Source organism: Mya arenaria, chromosome 6, assembly GCF_026914265.1.
Source record: "Mya arenaria isolate MELC-2E11 chromosome 6, ASM2691426v1".
Taxonomy (NCBI): domain Eukaryota; kingdom Metazoa; phylum Mollusca; class Bivalvia; order Myida; family Myidae; genus Mya; species Mya arenaria.
The window spans coordinates 69,424,524-69,450,318 of record NC_069127.1 but is presented as its reverse complement, the minus strand read 5'-3'; the positions used below and the strand labels follow the sequence as shown (position 1 = coordinate 69,450,318).

General features: G+C 35.2%; 1 protein-coding gene across 1 annotated transcript in view; it reads left to right on the top strand.

Moving 5' to 3' along the window:
- The first annotated feature begins 14,159 nt into the window (after nt 1-14,159).
- The window catches only part of LOC128238250 (E3 ubiquitin-protein ligase RNF213-like), a 144,250-nt gene continuing 132,614 nt past the window's right edge, over nt 14,160-25,795 (top strand). The window contains exon 1 of the mRNA XM_052953955.1: nt 14,160-14,224. The gene's annotated coding sequence lies outside the window, so the exon portion shown is untranslated. The remainder of the gene's footprint in view (nt 14,225-25,795) is intronic.

Here is a 25,795-nt window from a genome sequence, read left to right as displayed (position 1 = left end):
TGTTGATAGAGACTATCCAAAAGGGATTAAGGAGGCCAGAAATACACTGTATAACCTAGACGAGGCCAGAAGGGCTAGATGGGAAGGGAAGCATGTACAAATAAGGTACCCTGCAAAGTTGTTTGTTGAAAATAGACTCGTAAAAGATATGTTTCCTGGGTGGTATGAAATACTTAAAACCCCAAGAATTGACAGTACATGGAATAAAATATCAGAAGAAAAACATCATCAAACTACAGAATTGAGAGATCAGGGAGAAACCATGAATTCATCGCACGTGGCCGCGATAAAATAAACAGCAAAATACCTTACCTGACAGTCCAAATAGTAATTCTTTAGTCCAGAGGAAAAGCAGGGCCATTACTAAATCACCAAATGTAAATTCCAAACACAGCACTAGTTCACAACACAAAAATACGAACTCAATTACTTTAGAACAGCATCGTTGTGAGGAAAGTAAATCAGCCGAGCCGGGGAGAAGGAGGCGTGACGCAATGAAGGGGAAAACCGAAAACCTCGGGAAACCAAAATCGCAAGAGCAGACTAGCCAATCAGGAGAGAGGAATACAGGTCAAAATCAAGCACAAGGGTCAGGCACCGTGTAGAACAGCGGTTGTGAGAATTTGCATGTGTGTTTACTAAACCGTAAAGGATTATTAGCAGGGGCGTAGCTAGGCCGTTTCGAAGTATACGCATAATTATGGTTGAAATGGGCGGAATTCCCTTAGGGGGGTCAGGGGGGGGGCTCTGCCACACCTGGAGCTCTCGGTTTTGTCATAGGTCAGAATGATACTGTATAACAAAATAAATTTCTTAGTACAGGATCATCAGCATTTAATCAACGAATATTCAATTCAAAAATGCTATGTCTAAAACGGCTTCGTAGGAAATTAAAAAATGGTTATTGTCTTAAATAACGAAAATGCATATGAACATTTGTTAAAAGGTTTTCCTTAGCTCATTTAACATGTTCAACACGAAATAAACTTCTATTTCATAACAAAAAGTCGTTTAAAGTAAGCACTGAAGGAAATTGTCAACGATTACCCCATAAAATTACACCCGAGAGAATAATGCAGTACATCAATTCTTTTTCTGAGCGAAGATGTCTATTATCCGTTACGTTTTGATTTCCCGTTCACGGTAAACGTTAAACAGTCCAAGACCGGACAAGTGACGACAAATATAATTTTGGGAGGGGGGGGGGGGGTATATAAAAAAGATCCTTCACATTGTAACGCAATGTTACAGATGGTATACTCCAGAAAAAGTCAAGGACAATTTCTGTCGTATTTATAAGTATAAACACAAGCTGCAGTGAGCCATTATCATTTTACCGAGTCGTGAACATTCATGAAGCATATTCTAAACCCGCAGTATATTCGACAATTTTGAGAAATGGGTCTTGTCAATACCTGTAGAGAATATTTGTTTATCTGATATATGAAATAAATAGCTACCAGCACATCTTTAAAATCAAAATATATCATGAATATTAACAGTTAAAACAGACACCTCTATCTTAAATGTGTGCTTTATCGTCCTCTAATATCAAATGCTACGGGGCCAATATACATTTAATAATGCTGCACAAATAACCTAAACAAAATGTACCACCTTGGGAAGGAAAACTCATTTTGCTGCTAAGATGTTTAGTTTATCAGCATTGTCAACTGTTTGAAGATTATCTTTGAACATGTCAAGATGAGTAGGTTCAAGGTTGGCGTTTGACATTTTGAAACTTGCCGCTTAGTAAACATCGTTCGGATATATTCAGTATTTATCCACGATTCATTCATGACTGGACAATTAGAGAAACCACTCGCCAGGCTTGTATAACTGGCCCTGTATACTGCATGGATAAAAAGGTGTTCCCTCAACTAAACGGTAAACGAGGCTCTTACAGAATAATAGGATTTTGTTAGATTTTATTGTCTCACATATTCAAAATAGGCGGCCCGCCAACGCTTCACCCCCCTTACCCTTCAGTTTTTATTGCATTTTTGGCCCCAAATATTTTCTGATTTGTGCGCGGAATTGTACGCACGGGCGTATTGTGCGTAACGGCAGCTACGCCACTGATTAGGGAAGTCATTTAATAAATTAAACTCTCAGGAATACCGTAATTTATTCATGTATAATGATGTTTTATTATTAACTGAAACATGGCTAGAAGAAAATGATAATTGTGAAGTAAGAGGGTTTTCATATTATAGGCTAGATATAACAAATGTAAATAAAAAAGTAAAAGGGGGAGTGGTGGAGTGATGATTTATTTGTCAGATAGAATTCAACATGATGTGCAATTATAAAAAATAGTGACGACAGCATTATTTGGTTAAACCTTAATAAAAACATTGTAGGTACTGGGAATGACATATTGCTTTGTTTGTGTTATAATATACCCTCTGGATCAAGCACGGAAATAATGTCAGAACAGTGTATTTTTGACACTATATTAAATGACATGTGTTACTTTGATAATGTATATGAAAATTGTAATTACCTTATAGCTTGAGACTTAAATAGCAGGGTAGGGTTGAGATGTGACTTTGTACAAGATGAAAACATTTATAATTTATTTTTTTTGCCAGATATGAGTATGAGATTGACTGTAACCTACATAGAAAGAGCCAATAAAAGGTAATAAATGAAAATGGCAGACTTTTATTGGACTTTTGTAAGACTTCTGGGTTAAGGATTGTTAATGGAAGATGCTGTGAGGATGGAGAAATTGGACAATTCACTTGTGTTAAGTCAAATGGGTCATCTGTTGTTGATTATGTCTTATGTAGACAAGATATGTTTTCTCTTTTTGATAAATTTGTTGTTGAGGAACCAAATATTTTAAGTGACCAACCAAATATTTTAAGGACCATTGTTGTGTTAATTTAACATTACATGCAAACATTGTTTTAAATGATGTGAATAATGCTACCAATGATAATACAAAAATACCATATAAGTATATATATGGGATCAAGATAAAACAGGTATATATAAGGAAACCTTTGAAAACACTGAAAACATGAACACTTTACAATTACTGTTAGAAGTGTTACTAGCTGTAATAGTAAGGCAGATATAAATGTTAATCTCAGTCAGTTTTATGAAATAATTGATACTGTGTGTTCACCTTTGTTTAAAAAAAAATGTTAAACATGAAAACAAAGATAATAGCAATAAGCACAGTCAAGAAAATTGGTTTGATACTGAATGTAATTCAAGTAGAAATATTTTTTATTATTTTCTAAATATTTATGGAAAAGACAAATCAGATACAAATAGATCAATTATGGTAAAGGTTGGTCAATTTATAAATGTTTGTGTAGAAATAAAAGAAATACTTATGATAGAACAAATAAGCTTGAAAAAGCCAAATTACATAATGCCAAAGAATATTGGAAAATGCTGAAGAGTCTATGCAATGTGAACACTAACAATAAGCAAATGCCAAGCTCTGATAGTTTTGCTGATTATTTTAAAGCCATTAATAACCCAGAGACACATTTTTATCAACCAGATGATGATATATTGTATTTTAATGAAAGGTATGTGAATGGAGAATTTACATGTATGTTTGATGAACTGAATCAAGAGATCTTGATAAAAGATATTATTAAAACTTGTAAAGAATTGAAACCTGGGCGCTCAGGAGGACATTATCATGTCATAAATGAATTTTTTAAATATAATCCCAGTAATGTACTTAAATACCTACATAAGTTGTTTAATAAATTGTTTGATATAGGATCTTTTCCAGACTTGAAGACTGAAGGCTTTATTGTGCCAATCTTCAAAAAGGGAAGTAGGGAAGACCCTGGAAACTATAGGGGAATCACTCTTCTTAGTACATTGGGAAAATTATTTTTCAAGATAATAAATAACAGACTGACATGCTGGGCAGAGAATTATAATGTACATGTTGAAGCACAGGCTGGTTTTAGACAGCAAATGAGTACTGTGGATCATATTTTTGTTATTCATGGACTCTTTCAGGATATGTTAAACAAAAATAAAATGTTATTTGTTGCCTTTATAGGTTTTACAAAAGTCTTTGATTATATTGAAAGACAAACACTTTTTTACAAGCTTATTAAGCTAGGATTGAGAGGAAAAAATTATGATATTGTTAGAAATATGTATATAAATGTTAGAACAAGAATTAAGAGCAATAATAAGGTTAGTGATGAATTTAGTTGCAACTTAGGTGTAAGGCAAGGGGAAAGCCTTTCCTCATTTTTATTTGCTATGTATCTAAATGACTTAGAAGAAACTTTGATCATGAAAGGCCATGATGGCATTGATATTGGTATGTTAAAACTATATCTCATTTTATATGCAGATGATATATATATTTTTTTCTGAAACGGAAAAGGTACTTCAAACTGGTTTATCTATACTGGAAGAATATTGTAATAGATGGAAGCTAAAAGTAAATGTCAGTAAAACTAAAATCATGATATTTCAAAAAGGAAGACGGAGATTAGGTAATATTATGTTTACTTATAACAATGCAGAAATTGAAATTGTTTATAAATTTAATTAATTGAAAATTGTGTTCACCACTGGTGGGTCTTTTAATACAGCCTTTGAAAGTATAGCTGGTCAAGCCATGAAAGCAATTTACACGATGAAGTCATATCTTGTTAAATTTCCATACACCTCTGTTAGTCACAGGTAAGATTTATTTGATAAACTTATCGACCCAGTGATGTGTTATGGTAGTGAAATCTGGGGATATTCTAATGCACCAGGCTTAGAGAGATTATACCTTAGATTTTATAAGCAATTACTTGGAGTCAAATTGCAGACGCAAAATGTCTTTGTTTATGGTGAATTGGGCAAGATGCCATGTGAAAATAGAACTATGTACAATGTCATTAGTTATTGGACTAAGATTATATGTACATCAGATATAAAGTATGCTAAACTTGTATATAATATGCTGTTAAATGACTTAGATATATATCCAAATAACAATCTTGGGCAAAGCATGTTAGAAACATATTACAACGATTAGGAGACTTAACGATGCTTGGTTATTCCAGACCGTAGGAAATATGAATTTGTTTTTATATCATGTTAAACAAAGAATAAGTGACCAATATAAGCAAGAATGGAATGCAGATATACAAAGTTCAAGTAGGGCATTAACGTAGACTGATTGGTGAATTTAAATTTCAACCATATTTAGATATTGTTAGCATTGAAAAGTATAGAATCTCTTTAACTAAATTACGTGTTTCGTCACATAGATTTTGTATAGAAACAGGTCGATGGAACAAACCTACACCTATTCCAGTTAATGAAAGAGTCTGTTTATTTTGTAACTCTTTAGAAGATGCATTTTCGAATGTGAATGTTTCATAGAACTAAGACAAACACTAATAAACAGATATTACCGTTCCAACGCTAATGTTATAAAGTTAAAAGATTAATTACAATCAGAAAGTTGTGTTGTTTTGAAAAAATTAGCAACATTTCGTCATAAAGCATTTCGCTGCAAGAAACTTACATTTGCCTCCCTAAAACTTAAAAATTGAGTTCTGCCTGAAATAATTATTTATTGTATTTCAAGTTACTATCCTTTCGCTGTATCTTCCTACATATGTACATACTCCTCATCGCCAACCATATGAATGTATTAACCATTGTATTTGTATACTTTACTCATGGGCTTATGCCTACTGTATATGTTTTTCCACAATAAACCAATGTATTCTATTAAATATTTCTGAAGACATGCATTTTGAATGCTTATATAAGACTTTCCATGATGGAGTTGACTTGTTCTTGTTTGCCAAAATAATCGGTAATATACGTGGTACGCCGGCGTTGATGGATTTCCAGCTCGAACAAATAACAACTCGCGGCTTTCGATCCGACAAGTAGGAGGAAAACCAGTTAAGAAAAAATACCCTGGATACCAATAGAATATAGTTTGTGAAGAGGACCTGGATGCCATACTCTGCCAAAGGCTTTGGATATATCACCAAAGACAACGCGAACAGTGCTCTAAAGATGTCGTCGTAAATATACGTGAGTTGGTTCACGGTAAAATCCCCTTTGCTTTGATAAAGCCAGATTGAAGGTTCGTGAGAAATTTGTTTGAAACCAAGTAGTTGTACGTCTTTTTGTGAACACAGCGTTCTATGAGTTTCCGACACAGCTGAGGAGTAAAATTGGACGGATTTGATGTATCTGACTTTTTAAAGATTGGTGCAATCTTTACAAGTTTCCAAGAGAAAGGAAACAGTGAATCTTGAAGTAGTCTGTTGTAAAAATGAGAAGGTGGTGCAGCTAATGCTTAAGACTTTCTAGATCTGGACCGAATGCCTTGGAAGGATCAATAATATGTATTGTATCCTTTACGTTTTGTACCGTATTAAATAGTTATTCAGGGAAAAAGATGAGTTGGCACTTGGAAAATTTGGAGGATCATGATCAGTGCTATCGAGGTTGCACTGCAAGCAAAAAAAGAGGATTAGAAGGAATGATTAGTCTTCGGCGGTAGTTCCTTCTATGCCGTTTACAGTCAAAATGGGAATAGTTGATGATTTCTGTTTGTCAGTTGTTTGCCTATTTAAACCACTTTTAGCTGTACTATTGTCTGTGTTGATTTGTTCACCTATTTTGTTTTGGTAGTCATCCTTTGATTTTTTAATTGATGTTGTAGTTTCATTCCTGGTTGTTCTGATTTTAGACCATGATTCTTCATCTTTGTAGTTTCAGCCTTTTGTTGCTCTTTGTTGCGTCTCTTTTTGTGAATTTCGTTGTTCTTCCAAGGGACATCTGTTGGTCTTGTATTTACTACTTTGTTGGGTTTCATCTCTGATGCAGCTGATGTAATTATCTGGAATATTTTAACAGCAATTTTATCAAGGTTGTCGTCAGCAAGAGGCGATGTTCCAGTCGGACGACTGGAGATGAGTTCGGAAACTTGTAAAGTCACATTTGTCGTGAAGCCATATACACCTTTTGCAAAATGATTATGATGGTTTTACAAATTTAAGTACGGTCACAATGGGACAATAAAAATGAATAAGATCCGGGATAAATTGGTCAGCCACAAAACTAGAAAGAATATGATGTTTAACAAACATAAGGTCAATAATAGAGTTGGATTTGCTCCGTAAAATTGGTAGGAGAGTTGATGAGCTGCTCAGCATTTTAGACAGAAAATCTAAAATATCGTTGATGCAGCAATGTTTATTTTGAACTCGTCAGTCACCTGAACTTTGAAATATTCATATAACAGTATTTACGTATCTAGAGAGACTAAACACTTTGGTATAAAAAGTTCAGTTCTTGTGTTATACACAATCCACATGTTTGAACCATGAAAATGTAAGGCAGAGAAAAATAGGCATCTATAAGAGTATATTTTAAGTAGTATACACTATTTGGTTTATTGCTAATTGATTCGTGCTCGATATGAATAATTTCAAAAACTATTGATAGCAAAACTGTTAAATAAATGGAAATCTTTCATTCAGATTTGACGAAATCATTAAACTCCGTTTACAGTTTAGACTTTTCACTTAAACGCCATTCAATGAAAAATTATTAGTCAGCATATCAATGTTCAGCTACATTTTTTTAGCTATGCATTTCTACAGTTACAGTGAACAGAAACATTACGAGTAAGCCTACATTATCCACTTTTTTGTTCGCCTACTTTATCAATTCTTAAATGATTATTTGGTTCTACTTCTGTTACAACCTAGGCGAGCACAATCGTTTCTGTACATTGTGGAATACCATGTCGACATGTATCTTGTATTAGTATTATATTAAATTGCCATAGAGTCGACATATGAAATAAACAATTCTTCGGTTCGCTAATTTAACCATAAAAATCTCATGTATATGGTATAGATTGAATTAAATCCTGAAAGTTATGTAGCAAACTACGTGGAATACGACAGTTACAATAATATTTACATGTCAAGAAAATGGGCCATAGAATAGGGCTTAAAATGACACAATAATCTGATCAAACATGAAAACCACAGAAGAAAGTGTAACGGTCCGCTGTAGGCGGCGGATGTGCGTTCATAATAATGTAACGGTACGCTGTAGGCGGCGGATGTGCGTTCATAATAATGTAACGGTCCGCTGTAGGCGGCGGATGTGCGTTCATAATAATGTAACGGTCCGCTGTAGGCGCCGGATGTGCGTTCATAGTACAAGTGTAACTGTCTGCTGTATGCAGCGGATGTGCGTTCATAATAATGTAACGGTCCGCTGTAGGCGGCGGATATGTGCGTTCATATTATAACATTCCGTTATAGACGAAAGTACGTTCATAGTACGTATGCTTACTTGGTTGGTATTATAAAAATTGCAAAGCCCGGGCTCTGTGTGGATTGAAAATTTACTGTATATAAAGACCAGTGGACCCATTCATGGTCGAGCATGCTTTTCTCTGAAGGGATCTGCTGGCCTTGTTTGACGTCGCACGTTACAAATGGTGGCAGCGTTGGGATGTTGACAACTGTCGAATCGGAGTTTCCTTACCCACGAGTTCCCAAGACCAAGACTCAGGACGAGTCTTCTCGGAGGGGAAAGAAATGTAAAGGTCCGCTGAAGGCGGCGGATGTGAATTTATAATAATGTAACGGTACGCTGTAGGAGGCGGATGTGCGTTCATAGTACAAATGTAATGGTCCGCTGTAGGCGGCGGATGTGCGTTCACAATAATGTAACGGTCCGCTGTAGGCGGCGGATGTGCGTTCATAGTATAACATTCCGTTATAGACGGAAGTACGTTCATAGTATGTATGTTTAATGGTTGGTAGTATGAAAATTAGCAAAGCCCGAGATCAGTGTGGATTGAGAATTTACTGTATATAAAGACCAGTGGACCCCTTCAGGGACAAGCATGCTTTTCTCTGAAGGGATCTGCTGGCCTTGTATGACGTCGCACGTTACAAAAGGAAACAAAGGATTTGAGGCATTGTGCAATAACCGTCAATGCAATATGAGTGCTGCTTAAAAGTGTTCACTGCAAAACTGGTTAGTATACTTAATAACATACAATTACACCAAAACCATTCAAACAATACATCATAAGGAATCACATTCACACCTGGGAAATACTCATTCCAATTGATCAACAATTTAATAAGAACACCTTGTTAAATATTTGTGTCATGTTACATTAAATTAAATCCAATTAGACTAAGGCGTTTAAGAAGCACTTTTCGGAAAAATATTGAAAAATCTGATTTTCTACAAAGGAATTCGGTCTTGTAAATGGTTCAACAGGTAATAGCAATTTTATTTTACCACTGATTTTGCAATTTTCGATTACATGTTTTTTATGCAATGGAATAAAAAAGCTGATACAAAAGTATGTTATGTTCCTTTAAGTATGATAGCTCCACTTAAGTATTTAGCTTTATCAAAAGAAATTGTTTGAATGGCATACCAAAATAGATCATCCTGCACGATATATAGTGTCGCCTTAAATAGGGGAATTATTTCGATGTAAACAAACACCTGATACGATAAACGATACTGTATATAATTTCTATAAATATATTTTGACCTTCATTTTTCGAAAATGGATATCACTGATCAGCTCGTGATACACTTAAATTTAGAAATACGGTCATGAATATTTGTTTGGCAAAATAAAGACGCATTTGATAGTATTATTACACATAGATTATATGGTAAAACATTGTAATAAAGTCAGAAAACGTCACTTTGAAGATAACCAATTATTTTAAATATTTGTGAAATTCCTCTTATTATTATTATGTTAGTTTGTCATCAAACGAGTATGAACATATTTACTTCCCAGTTGTTTGCCCTTCAATACAAACAAAAAATCGAATTGTGCACCGTCAACAATTTTCGGTTTGTTTATGAGACTAAAGACCGGTTAGTTGAACATATTTCATAATTAGGTCAATGCTCATTGTGGCTCATGGTATGCTGTTGTAACCGCAGTCCTAGCTCACGTTAAATAGTTGTCTGTGGCTTCTGCTTAGTATAGTCGACCTTGACAAGGAAAAATCATTTTATCGGCTGTTTATCACACCATGAGGCTCACTACAATGCTATTCGATGATATTTTGTCAATATATCCACACTTGTTATTGTTTAAAGCTTGTTGCTGGTTTCTTTTTCTCTCTTGCGTTTGGCGACCCGAACAACGTCCACTTACATAATTAAGATGTTAAAATCTAAGCGTGTTATACCTGTTCGGAAACAGCCGCAAGATAAAACTTTGTTCGTGGTTTTGTTCGAGTTTAATTCATTTATACTGTAGCTTTATAAATTGTAAAGGTGGGTGAGTCATAATAATGAATATTTAAGCTGTTTAAACAGACCGAGGTTCATCTTGAATGATTTCTGCTGACATTTTAGTGTTTATTTACTGCTCTTCAGAAAATGGAAGAAACGGAGTGGACAGAAAGCGCTACAAAAATATATAACTATAAGTGCCAAAACTAGCACGAACAGAAGGAACTCCAAATTAGTGTTGATATTGTCCATTAATCATGTTTATGATGTTTAAGATGCATTGCAATATACTATAATATTCCTTATTCTTATTGACTAGGCAAATGATGATTTGTGTCCGTTTTTTTTTTTTGGAACGGTATCAAGTTAACTGAATAACCCTTTATTCTTAAATTGAAAGATATATTGTCTGTATTTGTAAATTGGCACAAAAAATGTGCTTTGGTTCGCAAACGACGACTTGACATTGCAAACGATTATTATGACGACCATGTGCAAATATTTACCTGACAACCGCATTGTCTAAGTATTTGATTTTCACTGTATTAACTACGGTGGAAAATTTCCGTCACTTTAACCCATTTACTTGTCGCGAAAAATGTTGCAAGCCATTTAAATAGCAAGACATTATACTATTAAATAGCGGTTTCAGATACTGGAAGTCCAAACAGTGCAAATGTTATAAATCACTTCTGCAACGAAAAATCTAAAGTAATGTACTATTTGCTCTTCTAACTTTAACGAAATACTGTACAGTAGCAAATATCATGATAGTTTTGCAAACACTAACAGTAAAAGTCATTGATATCCAAGTAAACTGTAAGAAACCAAATATACCTGATTATGTATTAGTATCACTTTTACAAGACCAAATAAAATGAAAATATCGTAGAAAGATTATTGCCTCCCTCTTGCGACTACTGCAGTCATTGTCAGCTAGATTATGTCACAAGCATACCACATATATAACAATCAGGTGTCTTGTTTTGCAACCAACAAAACAAACAATTTAATGCGTATGTGTTATATATTAACATTTTTGTAGAGCTGAGCTATCTTTAATATCAACATATTGCTCATGAAATGCAAGCATATTTAGTTGAAATCATTTTATTTTAAAGTATCTACTTTTGAATACACTCAATTGTAGCAATACGAAGACAAAAACTTCTAATGCAAGGAACACAAAGTCAGTAGTATCGGTCAGTTGTTAGTTATATAGAACAATATTTACACCTTAACTTTCACTCCTTAAATGAACGGCCTTTCGACAATTGCGATTATCATCCGATGAACGCAACCTATTCGGATATGCTCGGATCGCGTACAAATATACATTATATATTATGTACATTAAAAAATGGGTATCTTGTTATTGTTTTTATTGTGTCACCAGGCCACGAACAACTTAAATCAACATGTTGAAAAGTGTTAATTTATGGTTTATTGAAGTATTGTTGTCACTTACGTTTCAATTTTACGTTAAAAATTTGAATTTTTAATATTCCAGGCTTTGTTATGACGTCATATGACAAACTGTTTCCGGTTACGGTCGGGTCGTTCTATTAACAGAATGGATGAGAAAGAATTACTGAAAGGTTTTCTTAAATAAAACTAAGTAATTTTAAACGATTCTGGATAAACAATGAGCTGTTGATGTAATTATAAATAATAAATTGCGTGATGGATGTCATTATCGGTGAAATGACTGCAGTTGGGCTGGTTGAAGTACGCGTGGAGTCCTTCGGTCTCCACTCTTTTTAACCAGCCCAACTGCGTTCATACTCCGATTAAGTACGCGTGGAGTCCTTCGGAATCCACTCTTTTTAACCAGCTCAATTGCGTCCATACTCCGATAATGACAGCATTCACTCAATTCATTCCTTAAAATATACATAACATAGGAACGTGTTTTTCACCACCCAAGTCGCTACGATCAACTGTGCTAATACGCTATTAAAGTAATTGAAGTAGTTTGCCCGACAAAGTCTTCGACAGACATTTGTTTTAAAATAACATTCAATGGTACACAAGAAGACTTGTTTCTTGTTTAAAAACAACGTCTAGCACCGGTACACGTGGTGACAACATAATAAAAGGTAGAACAATTCCACTTTAAGAATGAAAATAGTTCGCTCCAATTAGTGCCATATACGAAGTGTGTCCGAGGAGAGTATGCATTGAGTACCAAAGCTACGTCAGACACTTAATAATAATAATGTTTACCAAGTTTCAGAACAATCCTTCCAAAACAAGGTGGAAGTTGTTCGTTGCTCTTTTGTGACAGAAAGACTGACATTATACAAAGCATATCATGGTCTGAACGGAACGCGTATTAACGAAACAATGCTGCGTCGTAATAAAGTTTTACAATGTCCCCTCTGGAGTTCTGTAAATACATAAAAAATCAGCTATACATTTTTGATAATGCCGTATACAGACACCAGGCAAATGTCCAAGTTTCGGTTTAGAGGTGTTTTCCACATGCGTCATACGACAGCCATTCTACAATAAAGTGTCCTATGTCTGCATAGACAATCAATCTCTTAGCTATTAGCAAGAATTCAGAAAGTTCCTAATGCTACTTTACAGACAGAGAAGTGTATATTAGTACATAGAAGAAATTTCATTTCTAAAACTGTAAAACGAATGGAAGTCAGAGGATGTGTAAGATCGTATTTTATTTGACGAGTTATCATAGAAAATATCATATGTGTATGACGAGTGAAATGAAACATGATGTTGCACTGAAATCAACAACGTTTCTATTTATTTCATGCATTTGTCGTGCATTTAAAAATTATTTCCCCGCTTGTGACAGTTTTGGTTGGCGATAGTCCCTGTGAGGAGCCTTTACAGAAAGGAATGTAGTTTGGACAAAAAATAGTCAAACGTTTTTTAAACATCATGTTTCCTAATAATTTATTATAAATAAAATCCACACAGTTAAAAGATTTTCTGGCAGTAAAACCAATTTATATATAATTTTAAACACCTGAATGGCATAGTTAATGGCCTAGTTACGATTTCAACGTAATTTTCATTTACAAACGATGTTTATGCTTATTAACTTCGACTTAGGATGACGCTATTTAACCAAACTTGAAAACTAAAATGGCAAACAACAGCTTATAGTCTTCATAACTTTCAGCTACACAGTTAAGTAAGACACATTGACTACGAAAAGGTACTGAATCACGATGAAACTAAGAGAACGTAACACACAATCATTGACATAAGTTTTAACTGCAGGTAATTGTAAAAAGTAGTCATTTTAGGCAAAGTGGTGTATTGATCAAGTTATCATTCACCAACAGTCTCCACTCATTCATCCATATTCATGAAATAATGAATATATACACTCAGTGACAAAAAAATTTTTTTCCGATAATTTTCATTAATATTGTGAAAGTTAACAGCCTCTTCATATGATTTACCATGCTCTATTTTAGTATGTCGATTTTCTGAGGTCACTGATTTTTCCCCGGATATATATTATTGCATTTATTACCTGTCCTTGAAAATGAGACATTTCGAAATAAAGGCGATTTGAAATTAAAACAAATTTATTAAAAGACGTCTTTTATTATATTGACAAAGATAACTTGATCATTTTACTCTGTCTTTTAAGACTATTTCAAGAATAAATTTAAGTGGAAAAACAATCAAAATGTATACATGCATTTGCTCACCTCAAATGTTAAGTGCATGCTGCGAGTTTCATCACTATATTTACTTTATAAATAATACGTATCACACAAATAGGCTGCTTGGGTTAAAACTAGAATGTACAGATAAATTGTATGATTTTGAACGATTCATCAACTTTAGGACACATTAAGGAGAATGGCTTATATGCACATCGGAATACAAATCACGTGACTTTTAATAAAAACAGATATGCGCATGCCTTTCAAGTCATAAGAAGGATCGGTGCGGGAGTTAATAGTTCGTTGGATTTCAGGTAACATTAAAAATTGCCTCATTAATTGCCGCTTAGTATGCTTCTATTACTAAAACTACTTACATGCATCCAAAAAAAAAGACATGGAAATTATGTAAGTGATAAATTATTATTACTTAACTGATAATATTTTATGCCAGATATGTCTTCACCCTACACCTAGTTAATTAAGGGTTAAACGTTTAGATTAAGATTAACGAAATGTTTTTGTCAATCAATTATGGTGATATAAATAGATTTAAATATAGAAAATCGGTAATTTGTAATGTCAGCAAATATGGATATATAATACTAGTCTAATCTAATAAGATGATATAAAAGTATTTCATAAAACCCTCGTGTTTTAATGACTTTCTTGAAACCAAATTGCGCATTAAAACTTTTCACTCAATACCATAACGTAATAGAGTGACACTTTTCGCATAATTGGTTAAACTATCAACGAGAGCAGTTTTTTCCGGTCAAAAATTAAAAAAAACGCAAAAACGAGAAATCAGTGAACATGATATAAATACAGTAAATAAGATAAATTAAAATTAAAGATATAATTTAAAAATGAAATAATTTATCATAACATTAGCAATTACTTGACTCGGCATCGAACCAACAGGATGAATTAACTGATTGGACATCTTTACCACACCATTGCAACTATCAATAACAAAATGCTCGGAGATGATTTATCTGCTGAATTGATTTATAAAGATAAACGCAACTATTCGCATACTTTTAACTGCATTTTAAATACTTTAAAAGGGAGGTTACACAGTCGATATGCTTAGGTTAAATAAGTTGTAGGTAATGATAAATGTGTATTGTCTAAGGTCGTCTTTTATACTTATATTCGTAACAATGCACAATGCGTGCTTTACAGTGAATGTAATAGTTATCTGCTTTGCCTTAGATTGAATAATAGTATTATAATACTTCATCTGTTTTCACGTCTTCTTTTTGTACGTTCCATGCACCTATTTTTGTTTGTTACTTGGATTGCTTTATGTTAACTCATATGCTCAAGTATGGGCCTTGAGAATCATGAAACTTGAAACTTGCAAGATCTACGATTAATATATATTTGCAAAGTGACGCAGATTGGGTTACTAGTTTAGAAATTTTCTATATTTTATTACATAAAAAACAGACGATAATGGGTCTTTCAGGATATTCTGCCGAAGTATAGTAATACATTGAAACGAAACAGGTAACTTAAGGTACGTTTTAAAAAAAGTAAACATTATTTCATTTCATAGTTTTAACTGAATTGATATCTACTGATATAGGTCTTTAATATATATACATACTTATTATTGGTGTATTATCAAACAGATCAACATCACCATCATCATCCTCATGATCATCATCATCATCATCATCATCATCATCATCATCATCATCATCATCATCATCATCATCATCATCATCATCATCATCACAACAATGATGATGAGCAGCACGGCTTTAATAATGACGATGGCTTTAATGATAAAATTAAGAAATGGGAGATCATTGATGAGTCTCACCGAGTTCCACGTGGTAGTTAATTACTAGTTATGCTTTAGAAAGCGGTCCGTTCTATGAGTCAGGAGCCCTTGCGTGTTATGTTTATTTCATACGCAAGTCTGCTTCGCTCTGTATGAAGTATTGCTCAAATCTAAGCAAAAAGTATATGCTAAGATTATTTGCGGAGCGAACTAAGCAGCGTATTCTAACTGAAGTTTTATGTAAGCAAAACCTCGTTTTTTTAGTTCGCGCTAAGATTGGGTGTGAATCTGGCTTCTGATAAACACGAGTTGTTGTGTGGGTAGTCTTTTTGAATTCATATTTGAATGTTAAAGTCCCTTGACACTAGATAAATTATCAAACTTTAAAAATTGCAGTATATGTTACAGTTATTATGCCAAGCTTCGAAGAAGAGGGGTATATTGCTTTGCACATGTAGGTCGGTCGGTAGGTCGGTCGGTCGGTCCGTCGGTAAATCAAAGCTTGTCCGAGTAATACCTCAACAATTCCTGGACGTATGGTCATCAAACTTGACATGAAGGTTGGGCCTGACCAGTAGATGACCCCTATTGTTTTTGGGCTCATCGAGTCAAAGGTAAAGGTCACAGTGACCTTTAATGATAAAAGGTTGTCCGAGTGATAACTCAACAATGCTTGCACCCATGGCCCTCAAACCTGACTTGGAGGTTGGGCCTGACTAGTACATGACACCTTTTGTTTTTGGGGTCTTCGGGCCAAAAGTCAAGGGCACAGTAACCTTGAATGGTAAAAGGTTTGCCGAGTGATAACTCGACAATGCCTGCACCCATGGCCCTCAAGCTTGACTTGGAGGCTGGGCCCGACCAGTAGATGACCCCTATTGTTTTGGGGGGTCACCGGCCAGGGTCAAGGTCACAGTGACGATGAATGGTAAAAGGTTGTCCGAGTGATAACTCGGCAATGCCTGCACCCATGGCCCTCAAACTTGACTTGGAGGTTGGGCCTGACCAGTAGATGACACCTATTTGTTTAAGGAGGTCATCGGCCAAAGGTCAAGGTCACAGTGACCTTGAATGGTAAAAGGTAGTCCGAGTGATAACTCGACAATGCCTGCACCCATGGCCCTCAAGCTTGACTTGGAGGTTGGGCCTGACCATTCAATGACCCCTTTTGTTTTTGGGGGTCATCGGGCCAAAGGTCAAGGACACAGTGACTTTGATTGGTAAAGGTTGTCCGTGTGATAACTCGACAATGCCTGCACCACTGGCCCTCAAACTTGACTTGGAGATGGGGCCTGACCAGTAGATGGCCTCTATTGTTATTCGGGGTCATCTGGCTAAAGGTCAAGGGCACAGTGACCTTGAATGGTAAAAGGTTGTCCGTGTAATAACTCGACAATGCCTGCACCTATGTCCCTCAAACTTGACTTGGAGGTCGGGGTCATTGGGCTAAAGGTCAAGGACATAGTGACCTTGAATGGTAAAAGATTTTCCGTGTGATAACTCGACAATGCCCGCACCCATGGCCTTCAAATTTGACTTTGAGGCTGACCATTAGATGACCCCTATTGTTTTTGGGGGTCATCGGCCAAAGGTCAAGGTCACAGTGACCATGAATGGGAAAAGATTGTCCAAGTGATAACTCGAAAATGCTTGCACCCATGGCCCTGACTTGGGCCTGACCAGTATATGACCCCTATTGATTTTAGGGGTCAAAGGTCAAGGGCAGAATGGTCTTTAAAGCAAACTCGACAATTCCTGGACCTATTGTCATCAAGCTTGACATGAAGGTTGGGCCTGACCAATAGATGACCCCTCTTGACTTTGGGGGTCATCAGATCAAGGTCAAGGTTACATTAACCTTTAACTCAAAACAGTTAACAAATCTTCTCCCAGTGATATATCAACAATGCCTGAACCTATGATCTTCAGACTTGACATGGAAGCTGGCCTGACCAGAAGATGACCCTTATTGATTTTAAGAGTCATTTGGTCAAAGGTCAAGTTTACAGTGACCTTAATTGCGAAAATATTTCGAGTGATAACTCGACAATGCCTGCACCCATGGCCCTCAAACCTGACTTGGAGTTGTGTCTGACCTGTAGATGACCCCTTATGATTTTAGGGGTCATCGGGTCAAAGTTCAAGGTCACTGTGAACTTGAACGAAAAAAGCTCGTCTCTGTGATAACCTGTCAATGCCTGCACCCATGGCTCTCAAACTCGACATTTAGATTTTTGGTGACCAGCTGATGACTCCTATGGATTTTGATGTCATAGAGTCAAAGGTCATGGTCATAATACACTCTATCCTCACACTTTGAATGATCATAATCTTAAAACTGTCTCAATGGCATCCAATGCCAGTGATAATTCAGCTGACATTTCGGTCCATGCATATTTAATTAAATTGTCCATATAATCCTGACAACATGGCGCTCAGGGGGGGGGGGGGGGGGGCAAAATATTTGACAAACATCTCTTGTTGCAAAGGTGGCGCATAAAATATGCATTGTTTTGTTACTCTTATTCTACATATAGTATTGCAATTTCTTATTTATATCTGTTTTAAAGCATATTTTCATAGTGCTTTAATAACTGTAGAAGTTGTTGGCATAAAACTCTTGCACTCTTTAAATTTGACATTGACATTCTCACACGCATTCCATACTTACACACAGAACCTTCACCATAAGTGATTATGTGTGTTTCAATTTTTGTATTTGTAGTTCGTTAATTATTAATATGCGTTATCCTTGTTTGCTATAAATCGGACCATCATAGTATCAGTTTGTCTATACCACCTGATAAATTTCGTCATAGATGCTACGTCGGAAGGCAATATTTTGCTTTGAATGATGACTTTCCTATTTATTCACCATTATAAATGAAACATAGCACTGTCTGCGCCGCTTACGGAGCCCCTCCTTCGGCCTTTTACCAGAGTTTGATTGAGTTTGATTGATAGTGTAATTTCTTAAAACACTTCGAAAAACCTTTCCACAATACGGCCGTCTGACGGAGCACTGTCAAACATTATTTTTGGAAACAGGTTTGTCGAAGTGTTTTATGCAACTAATCACCTTATCAAACCCCGGTAATAAAACGAAGGCGTGGCCCGTTAAGCGGCATAGACTGCCCTTTGTTTCAATTAAAATGGTGTAGTAAAAGAAAAGTTATCTTTGATTTAAGTCTTCATTTTAAGCAAAATGTTGCCTTCTGACGTAGCATATATGACGTATTTTATCACGTGGTATACACACGCTGAGTTAATAGCTACCGGTACTGTTAATAGAAATGAATGATAACAGCTGCAGTGTATATTTTGTTTTGATTCCAAAGAGTGCTTCTATGGCTTTATAGATAGTCCTTGGTTTAATAATAGATTAATCGTAAGTTGAGTGTAGGGTTCGTATTTTGGCCGAGGTAACATTCAGTGGTTATGGATAATTTGAGTAAACATCACAATAATGATCGACTATTATCTGTGTGTAGTTAAACTCATATAATGTCATCAATCTCGCGTAACTTAGAGTTGAACGTTCCGTTTAAGATAAATATTGAAAATCATTAACATTCGAATAATAATCTAGTTCATAAAGTAAAAGGATGAAATGTCCTAACACCGTTAACAGTCTTTTCTATGATATAATATTTTATTTCATGCATATCGGTGAAAGAATGAAATATATTGGTTAATGATAACTTGATCATTTCACTCTGGCTCGAGTGAATTGATAACATTTGAATATTCCACTCTGTACAGACAACTCGGGACTATTTTTTTCCATCTTTTATTAGATTTGCTTCCCTTGACTTGGAAAAGTACATGTATGTAACAAGTTGAGTACATGCTTGTTGTCGTCTGTAGTGGTGCAGTAATAGACACATTGGCCGAATCGTATAGAATTGTCAAAATCATATTATGCAATAGTTTTAATAAAACAAACATTTTTTCGATTGATTTTAACTATTAAAAAAGAACAAACTTACCAATTCATGTATGAACTATTTCATGGAACATACTTTTGCAATTAACCCGCTTGGTACGTATCGGTTAAACATTTACTTGGCCACATATGCTTGTAATGGAGTTGATAGATCATGTTTTCCTACAAACTCTAACCGCGTACATGTATGCACAAGCATTTTGAATTTGACCAATTTCCTTCAATTGTTAACCTTCATCAGTTCAACAATTCATTTTTCTTTAAAATAATAATGCTCAGAAAAGGCTTGTCCTAAAGCTGAACGATAAAGAAGTCCAGCCTTATCAAATAGCTCAGGTCATCGGCCATAAAAACCTGAACAATTAAAGTAGATTGAAAACAAACTAGCCTAACTAGGCCATGGTGTTTTCTGACATTTTGTCCAAACTTTCCAAGTTCTGCGCTTTATCCTTCTCAAAAGCATCTTCGGGCACATGCTCGACATTTCCTCTGGGGTTTTCGTAAACACAGAATGTAACGGAAACGTGACATTCAACTTAGATATGAAACTAACTCGCTATCTCAACAACAAAACATCCTTCGGCTGCAATGAGCATGAATTCACCCCCAAAAATACCGAAAGATCCAGAGTCTGAGAGCGACAGTGAATAGATATACACTACGAAAAACACTAAACACAGACTTCCGTTGCTTTTACGAATACACACTTTTATAAGTCCATCTTTTTTTATTTAAATCTGTTGAAATTGTTCTTGGATGTATAAACAATGCCACATGCTCAAGTTTCATTTAATTGAATTTCTACGCGATATATTTTGTTTTTATATCCGAAATGCTTTTGATTAAATACTTATTTTGCACCTCAATACATGTTTAAAATGATAGGTTTCGTTGATGGAAGTAGGGTTTTATCCAAAAATAATTTCAATTCCAATATCCATTTCCTTAAAGTGTGGAACGTTGTTTTAGTGGAAGGACTGCTCGCGCGAAAAGGAGGTAACCTTGACATAGAGATTAGGCCGCAGTTACTCCCCTTCGCAAAGATGTCACAGAAAGAGACTGTTTTCGATTTTTAACCCCAACGGGGAAATATATTGAAAACACACGATAAATGCATGAAATAAAAACAATATTTGTTGAATTCAGTGTAAGATCGTTTTTTTATTTCACTCGTGGTCACTGAAATATAACATTCACTCGTGAAAATATATATTCTGTGACCATGAGTGAAAAAAATACGATCTTACACTGAATTCAACAAAATCTTCTATATCATGTGCATTGAAAGATTGAATTAAATGGTAATACCATAAATTTATGGAAATGATAGCAAGAGCATCAACATTGATCTTACCAATTTAAGGAATTGAAGAATGGTTGAGTCTTCTGGCTCTTTATGATCTTCTTTCTTTCGGTTCTGTGTTTCTATTTTCTTTGCTTCTTATTCACGTCTTCTTGACTGTGACAAACTTCGCCTTCTTTCAGATGTGCTGTATCATGGGTAGAGGCTCTTCTTCTATCTTCATCTCTGGTCTCAGTAACATCATTATTTCCAGTTGTTTCCAGTCACTCACACATGTACTTCTTTTCTTCATATTTCTTCATGTACTTCTGTTCGTATTGTTGCCATCTGCGCTAACACTTGTTGCTTCATGTCTTCTTTAATATGCCCCAGCAATTGTTCTTCCTAGTTCAACGCCTGTATATTCTCTTTATCTATGTTCTGCATAACTGTCTGTATTTCTACCTTCATTGGCTCTTGCTTTTTTCTAATATCTATAAGTTGTGGGCGACCCCATAATTGTACATAGGCAAAACATACTCCATATCCACATCATTGTCTGAATCCTCTGATTCTTCAACAACGTTTTTCACATGATTATCTTCTGTATTCCCTTTATCTGTCTCTTTCTTATCCCTTTGATGAAGTTGTCCCTCATGCTCAAGTTCCTATTCAGGTCATCCGGGTGCGCACGTGTCTCTTCCTTGCTCTATCTTCGATGGTATACCTCTGAATCGAAATACTAGTATCTCATGTGTTGGTTGAGCAACTATATCATACACCCCTACATACCTATCTTTAATATTTAGCTTTCCCTCAAAAGCTAGCCGCTATACTAGCACATCGTCACCAACTTCTAACTTAGCTGACTTTGCTCTCATGTCATAGTATGGATTCTGTTTCAGTTTGGCTTATTCTGAATGTTGTTCCGCTATTTCTCTTGCCTTCTTCATCCTGCACTGTAGGTCTGAATATATTCGCCCTGTCCTCCATGTCAATTTCAAAAATAAGCTCACATTGAGACGTTTTTAATGGTTTCAAGTTGCTTTTACTTGTAGGTGTACACTAGTGCAGCAACGTACCTTTTCCAGTCAACATTCAGCTACATCTCAAGTGCGCTTAACATGTCATTAAGTGTTCGGTTCATACGCTCAATGAACCCATTCCCCATTCGATGTTTAAACATTTTTTTGTATAGTTTTCTGGAAGACAAATATGTTTGAAATTTCTCCTTTACTTTGTTCTAAGTCCATACAAACTGTCTCAACTGAATATCACGATACATGTTTATCAAAGGGGCACGACTGTTGGTAAGGCTTTTCCTCGTTTGATATCTCTGACAATGGCTCACCCATTCTTCAACATTTTTTGTCATGCCTTAACAGTAAAAGTTTGCTTTTTGCGAATTCAAAGTTCTATTTTTCCTTCCTATATGGTAATGTAAACCCATCAAAACCTCTTCTCTGTATTACTGGAGAAGTTGTTCTGTCTTCGCGTTGTTATCCCTCTTTTAATTTTGAAACTGTCTCCACATAGTCTGATCTTTTCTGTCGTGCATCTTTCTTTATTCGGTGCTCTCCACCATCACTCTTTCAACTGATATTTTCTTTGGCTTTTTAGTATCTCTCTCATGTACTTGTGTGCCATTGTCATTCCTATCTCCTACGTGACTCCATGTGATAATTTGGAATAATCTCTATATATGGTACACTATTATGTTGCATATCACTTTCACCGAGTAATCCTTAAAAATATTCTCTTTCTTTTCTTCTCTGGACAGATACCGAATTAAACCATCTGCACCATTATTCTATATTGAAAAGTTCTGATTTGCCAGTGATGAAATCCATCTATGTTCTGTCGCATACAACGTTGCTGAAGTTAATACATATGTCAAACTGTTCGATGAAGGCCCATTTTAAAGAAAGAAACCCAATTTTGTAAATAGATAATTATTTTCACTTTGAGATAAGAGATCTGCTGGCTAACGCTATTGACCCCGTTCCTAATATATCCTAGTCCCTTTCCTGATGCTTATGTGTGTAAAACAAATGGTTGAGTAAACTCGGGATATGCCAAAATCGGTGGTCTAGATAATGTGTCTTTAAATTCATCTTTGTTGGATCTGTTTCAATTCCGTTTGCACTTACGATATGTCGAAGAAAATTTACCCGGTCCCGAATGAAGTAATATTCTCTGCTAAAAGTGGTCTTACTGTAAAGGCTGTTCTGTCTTTGTGACTATCCTCTACTTCAACTAAGTATTATACATGTTTCATGTCTATGGTTGGAAATGACATGCTTCCATGTAAAATGTCGAAAACTTCTTCAATTCTGGGCAGGGCGTAGTCTACGCACTTTGCTATCATTCGCCTTCACTTATACACCTTAAAGAATATTTATGTGAAAAACTACAGAAACGAGCTCCGTATCAAACAGTTTAAACATAAACCCGGTTTAATGGCAGTGGGTAAACGCCGAGACATAGAACACAAAAACAAAAAAATCACATATAAGAAACATGAAAGAACAGCACAAAACTCCACAAACAACACTGTGCATAAATACTATATATAAAAAACTGGGTATGTTTTTCAAGGATTGTTAGGAAACGCCTTGGAACGGTCAGTAAAATGTAAATTTACTGGGGTTTTAAACCAGACTACGTACACAAACCTCACTCTTATCCCAACAATCCTAAATAAAGAAAAAACGTAAAAGGTAAATCTTATCATTAAGTATGCATTAACTTGAGGATACTTAATAATAAAACAAATAATAATACACTTATAGGTAAACCCCAAGTACTTCAATGATAAGAGATCCCAACTTTTTCTGCAGACGGAGGAATACAATTCAGAGCACCTAATGCAAAAACTTTTCAAAGATACGATGCAGTCATTGTTTGAAATTATGAGCATCACGCACAGTCTGCCTTATAAAATAAAAGGTTTAAAACTGTGTGACATTAGAGTTTCATAATAAAAAGCAGCATTGTACTAAAACTGGAAACAAATAAAGAAAACATTATTAAAAATAAAAGCGACATATATTAGCTAATCTTTTCTTCCAAATGATTACCTATGTAAAATATTTGAAGAAAATGACGTCACATGCATAAGTAAATACATCCTATTTTTATATGAATAACTACAGGAACAAGCACTTTAGTAGAAAGTTCATACAAAAACCCCGTTTAATGGCACAGGGTCAACGCCAAAGTGGATAGAACACAAACACAAACAATTGCCAACCAGAAACATGGAACTAAGCACAAAACTCTACAAATAACACAGTACATATATACTTTATAAAAAATAAGGGGTGTTAATGAGGATTGTTAGGTATCTGTGTTTTTATCACCCGCCGACTCGAAGGTTTCGGGAGGGGGATATTGTTTTGGCGTTGTCCGTTATTCCGTCCGTCTGGTACCATATCTTGGTAGGTATTGATCAGAAAATGTTCAAACTTGGTCAGAATGTTCCCCTTGATCAAATCTCGACCACTTGTAAAAGTGGGTCACATGGGAATGTTTTCTTGTTGAACTCTTGGTCGTAAATAAAACTGGGTCGAATTTGATCGAAAATTAGGTCACTAGGTCAACTCTTAAACAATCTTGTCCGGAACCATATCATGATAATGATTAGTCAAATTATGTTCAAAATTGGTCATGATGTAGCCCTTGATGAAATATGGACAACTTACAAAAGTGAGTCACATGGGGTCAAAAACTAGGTCACTAGGTCAAATCTTAGAAAAATCTTTGGAACATACTAGATGCATTATACATGGTCAAATATTCATAAAACTTAATCAGAATGTTTTCCTTGATGAAATCTTGGACTTATTTAAAACTGGGTCACATGTGATTGAAAAGTAGGTCACTAGATCAAATCTTAGAAAAATTTTGCCGGAATGGAAATGATTGTTCGGATTATGTTCAAACTTGGTCATGATGTACCTCTAGATGAAATATGGACCACTTGTAAAAGTGGGGCACATGGTGTCAAAAATTAGGTCACTAGGCCAAATCTTTAAAAAATCTTTGAAACATGTTAGAGGCATTATGTATTGTCTAATATTCATGAAACTTAATTAGAATGTTTTCCTTGATAAACTCTTGGACATGTTTTAAACTGGGTCACATGTGGTAAAAAATTAGGTCACTAGGTCAAATCTTTCAACAATCTTGTCCTAAACTATTTTATGGTGGTGATTTGTCGAATTATGTTCTAACATGGTCAGAATGTTCTCTTGGGTTAAACTTCGACTGTGTTTTAAAGTTGGGTCATATGGGTCACTGGGTCGAATCTTAGAAATAAATTTGGGAACACACTAGAGGCATTCTAATATTCATGAAACTTAATCAGACTGTTTTCCTTTATTGTTGTTGAATAGTTCGAAACTGGGTCAAGGGGTCCGAAACCAGGTCAGTCGGTGAAATCTTTGGCAAAAATTGTGTCCCTAACCAAAATTGGTATTAAATAGTCAGTTATGTTCAAATTTGGTCAGAATGTTTTCCTAAATAAAAAGAGTAAAATTGGTTACATGGGTCAACATCTAGGTCACTAGGTCATATCTTACAGAAATCTTGGGATCACTCTAAACGCAATACATATGCTCTAATTTCCATGAAACTTAATCAGAATGTTTGCCTCGATGATATTTTTAATAGTTTGAAACTAATAGGTCATGTAGGGTCATAAACGAGGTCACTGGGTCGAATCTTAAAAAAAACCTTGTGGACATTCTAGAGGCTATATTTTTTTTGTAATATATCTAGACCAATCTTCATGAAACTTGATCAGAATGTTTGCCTTGATGAAATCTTCGATTAGTTTGGAACTTGTTAACATGGAGTCA